Genomic DNA, 4,970 nt, shown 5'->3' with positions numbered 1-4,970 from the left:
TGGACCATCACAAGGTTAAAGTTTGCCCTCTAGGATATTTATTTTCCCTCCATCTCCATGTGTAGGCTACCACTTTTTTTACATTTACATTTTAGTCATTTAGCAGACGCTCTTATCCAGAGCGACTTACAGTTAGTGAGTGCATACATTTTCATACTGGCCCCCCGTGGGAAACGAACCCACAACCCTGGCGTTACAAGCGCCATGCTCTACCAACTGAGCTACAGGGGACTAATACCACCAGAGAACATGAGTAGCAAGTCAGAAACATACAATCTGGACTATTAATAACAAGACTCAGCACCCTTACAGTTCAGCGCATTTGTAGAAACTGAATGGTGTTAAATGTCAACATTTCAACATTAAAATAGTAAATGATATTCACTACATTAATATAAGTAAATTTGAATTTTTTTTAAATGCAATACCCTATTAAAAAGAAAAAAATGAATTAAGAAGACAAAATACATTTAAAAATGAACATGGTTAAGAATGATTGTAAACACTAGGACACATTACTAGCCTGAAGAAATCTGGTGTGTTTGTGATAACATTCCACTCCTTGCCTCTCCTTGGTGCATTTATCAAGAAGGCACACCAGTGAACCACCACAAGAACCTGTTCTTCCTCAGGCGGCTGAAAGAAACTTGGCATAGCCCTTCAGATCCTCACAAGCTTCTACTGTATCACCACCTGGTACGGCAGCTGCACCGCCCTCCACCACAAGGCTTTACAGAGGGTGGGAAGACTACACAGTCCATCACTGGGGGCGAGCTCTGAAGCATTAAGACTGCTGAACTGCTTATCAATGACTGTCTACCTGCAATCACTGGCTGTCTATGCACACCACTCCAAACATTCCCACACACACACACTCACGCACACTCATATTCATTAATTTACACACTCACACAGTGTATCCTGTGCACGTGACGAATGATTCTTGTCATGCGATACAGCCAGACTGTTTGGCATGACAAGGAGTGGAATGTTAGCACAAACACACTGGATTTCTCCAGGTTAACCAAGACTATAACAGTTTTAAGTTTTAATCATCATAGACTTTCTGCTGTCATGTCTCCCAACACTCCAATGCGGATTAGGAGCATAATGACTGTAGTATTCTCATATCCTGCTCCTGAAGAGGGCCCACTTGCTGCCCTTTGTCCAGCGGTCGAGGACCAACCCAAGCCATCCCATTCATCAGTGGGAATCTGCTGCTGCCATTGGTAGAAGAATGTGATTAGAAATGTTATTGTAAATGTACATACTTCCCATCAAAATGCAGAAGAATACACACTACCGGAGCGCCAAGTCTAGGTCCAAAAGGCTTCTTAACAGCTTCTACCCCCAAGCCATAAGACTCCTGAACAGGTAATCAAATTGGGTAGCCTTCCACAAGCTCCCCACAATAAGTTCGGTGAATTTTGGCCCATTCCTCCTGACAGAGCTTGTGTAACTGAGTCAGGTTTGTAGGCCTCCTTGCTCACACACGCTTTTTCAGTTCTGCCCACAAATTTTCTATAGGATTGAGGTCAGAGCTTTGTGATGGCCACTCCAATACCTTGACTTTGTTGTCCTTAAGCCATTTTGCCAAAACTTTGGAAGTATGCTTGGGGTCATTGTCCATTTGGAAGACCCATTTGCGACCAAGCTTTAACTTCCTGACTGATGTCTTGAGATGTTGCTTCAATATATTCACATAATTTTCCTTCCTCATGATGCCATCTATTCTGTGAAGTGCACCAGTCCCTCCTGCAGCAAAGCACCCCCACAGCATGATGCTGCCACCCCCGTGCTTCACGGTTGGGATGGTGTTCGTCGGCTTGCAAGCTCCCCCTTTTTCCTCCAAACATAACGATGGTCATTATGGCCAAACAGCTCTATTTTTGTTTCATCAGACCAGAGGACATTTCTCCAAAAAGTACGATCTTTGTCCCCATGTGCAGCTGCAAACCGTAGTCTGGCTTATTTATGGAGGTTTTGGAGCAGTGGCTTCTTCCTTGCTAAGCAGCCTTTCAGGTTATGTCGGTATAGGACTCATTTTACTGTGGATATAGATACTTTTGTACCTGTTTCCTCCAGCATCTTCACAAGGTCCTTTACTGTTGTTCTGGGATTGATTTGCACTTTTCGCACCAAAGTACGTTCATCTCTAGGAGACAGAACGCATGTCCTTCCTGAGCGGTATGATGGCTGCGTGGTCCCATGGTGTTTATACTTGAGTACTATTGTTTGTACAGATGAACGTGGTACCTTCAGGCGTTTGGAAATTGCTCCCAAGGATGAACCAGACTTGTGGAGGTCTACAATGTTTTTTTTGAGGTCTTGGCTGATTTCTTTTGATTTTCCCATGATGTCAAGCAAAGAGGCACTGAGTTTGAAGGTAGGCCATGAAATACATCCACAGGTACACCTCCAATTGACTCAAAATATGTCAATTAGCCTATCAGAAGCTTCTAAAGCCATGACATAATTTCCTGGAATATTCCAAGCTGTTTAATGGCAAAGTCAACTTAGTGTTTGTAAACTTCTGACCCACTGGAATTGTGATACAGTGAAATAATGTCTGAAAACAATTGTTGGAAAATTTACTTTTGTCATGCACAAAGTAGATGTCCTAACCGATTTGCCAAAACTATAGTTTGTTAACAAGAAATTTGTGGAGTGGTTTTAATGACTCCAACCTAAGGTTATGTAAACTTCCGACTTCAACTGTGTATTACATTTATCAAACGCTTTAATCCAAAGGGATTATATATATTTATGTATATGTTTTTATGTATGGGTGGTCCTGGGAAGTGAACCCACTATCCTGGTGTTGCAAGCGCCATGCTTTACCAACTGAGCTACAGGGGACTAGAAGAGTTTGATCTTACCCAGGTCCTGGACAAGACGAGGTTCATGGTTTTGGAGAGCTTTGTAGAAGGCAGATTTCACTCTTGTTCCTCCTGCTTGTACAGCATCAAACATTAGTCTTATTTGTTTCTCAGTGTTATCAGCACTGCAGATTCTTGAATACAATTCATCTTGGATCACTTCCTCCATAACGAGGTCATCTGCTACATGTTGCACCATCTTGACCCTCTGAATGAGATCAGCCATGTGCTTATCCACAAAAGCTGCATCTGTGAGCTGGTTCAGTTCAGCCTCAGCACCTGAGATTCATATCAGAAAATGTTTACACAACTAGGTCATATTATTAGAGCCATATTCAACTAAATCCCTGAAGAAAAGATATGTTCTACATAACGAGCCAGTAAATACACCAAAACATATTTAATGACCAGAATGTGTCTCTCTTAACAAGACTGATCACTTGATGCTCTACATAAAAATAACAATGATTGATTATTTTGCGTAAGACAAGACTAAAACACATTCCATATCAGAGGTATAGCCATAGACAATGAGAGAGAGAACAAAACCCTACCTGGATTAGGGTTGATTGGATTGACTTGAGGTGGTACGAAATCTGAAGTTGTGGAGAAGAAAATCGTATAAGATGTATTTGATCCTGCATGTTGAATAGTGTTTAAATAAGTAGGGGGTGAGGAGTGTACAGTGTGTTGTATACTGTTTAAATAAGTAGGGGGCGAGGGGTGTACAGTGTGTTGAATACAGTTTAAATAAGTAGGGGGTGAGGGGTGTCCAGTGTATTGTATACAGTTTAAATAAGGAGGGGGTGAGGGGTGTCCAGTGTATTGTATACAGTTTAAATACAGTGCATTCGGAAAATGTTCAGACCCCTTGACTTTTTCCACATTTTTTAAAGTTACAGCCTTATTCTGAAATGGATAAAAAATAAAAAAATCCTCAGCAATGTATACACAATACCCCATAATAACAAAGCGAAAACAGGTTTTTAGAAATGTTCTACATAACAAGCCACTAAATACAGCTAAAATATGTAATAACCTGAATGTGTCTCTCTTAACAAGACTGATCACTTGATGCTGTACATAACAATAACAATGATTGATTATTTTGCATAAGACAAGACTAAAACACATTCCATATCAGAGGTATAGCCATAGACAATGAGAGAGAAAACAAAACCCTACCTGGATTCGGGTTGATTGGATTGACTTGAGGTGGTACGAAATCTGAAGTTGTGGAGAAGAAAATCAAATCAGATGTATTTTATCCCTTGTGTTGAATACAGTTTAAATAAGTAGGGGGCGAGGGGTGTACAGTGTGTTGTATACTGTTTAAATAAGTAGGGGGCGAGGGGTGTACAGTGTGTTGTATACAGTTTCAATAAGTAGGGGGTGAGGGGTGTCCAGTGTATTGTATACAGTTTAAATAAGGAGGGGTGTACAGTGTATTGTATACAGTTTAAATAAGTAGGGGGCGAGGGGTGTACAGTGTGTTGTATACAGTTTAAATAAGTAGGGAGCGAGGGGTGTACAGTGTGTTGTATAGAGTTTAAATAAGTAGGGCTGAGGGGTGTACAGTGTGTTGTATACTGTTTAAATAAGTAGGGGGCGAGGGGTGTACAGTGTGTTGTATACCGTTTCAATAAGTAGGGGGTGAGGGGTGTACAGTGTGTTGTATAGAGTTTAAATAAGTAGGGCTGAGGGGTGTACAGGTTAATAACAAACTGGCATTTGATCTAACCTGCTGGAACCAGACACTCCCACACTCTTTGGTCGTTACTTCCTCTGTCTAAAAGACTCAGTCTGATGTTCTCTGCACCTGAAATGCTGTCCAAAAACACCTGAAATGTGGGGTGGAAGTTTGGGCTATAGTCATAGTCAAACTGCCCACTCTGAAAAACAAAATGAAAAAGAACATTAGCCAAATATAGACAGAAACAGAGAGCTAGAAATAAATGTAGCTGGCCATAAAGCACATTTAACATTTTTTTCCTGTGGGAACTTCATGGTGTCAGGTATATGCACATAAAAACCACTAATCAAACCAAACACCACAAACCAGTAATAGCACATTACAAAGGAATACTTACA

General features: G+C 41.0%; 1 long non-coding RNA gene across 1 annotated transcript; it reads right to left on the bottom strand.

Moving 5' to 3' along the window:
- Positions 1-464: 464 nt before the first annotated feature.
- Positions 465-4,667, bottom strand: LOC121551969. Its single transcript, XR_005997128.2, has 4 exons — positions 4,621-4,667; positions 3,434-3,475; positions 2,880-3,158; positions 465-1,220 (listed from the first exon to the last, which is right to left on the bottom strand). It is a non-coding gene; the product is annotated as an uncharacterized LOC121551969 (long non-coding RNA).
- Between the last annotated feature and the right edge of the window lie 303 nt (positions 4,668-4,970).

Source organism: Coregonus clupeaformis, chromosome 35 (assembly GCF_020615455.1).
Source record: "Coregonus clupeaformis isolate EN_2021a chromosome 35, ASM2061545v1, whole genome shotgun sequence".
In the NCBI taxonomy this organism is placed as follows: Eukaryota; Metazoa; Chordata; class Actinopteri; order Salmoniformes; family Salmonidae; genus Coregonus; species Coregonus clupeaformis.
The sequence above is the reverse complement of the archived record's forward strand: the minus strand, read 5'-3'. Positions and strand labels throughout refer to the sequence as shown.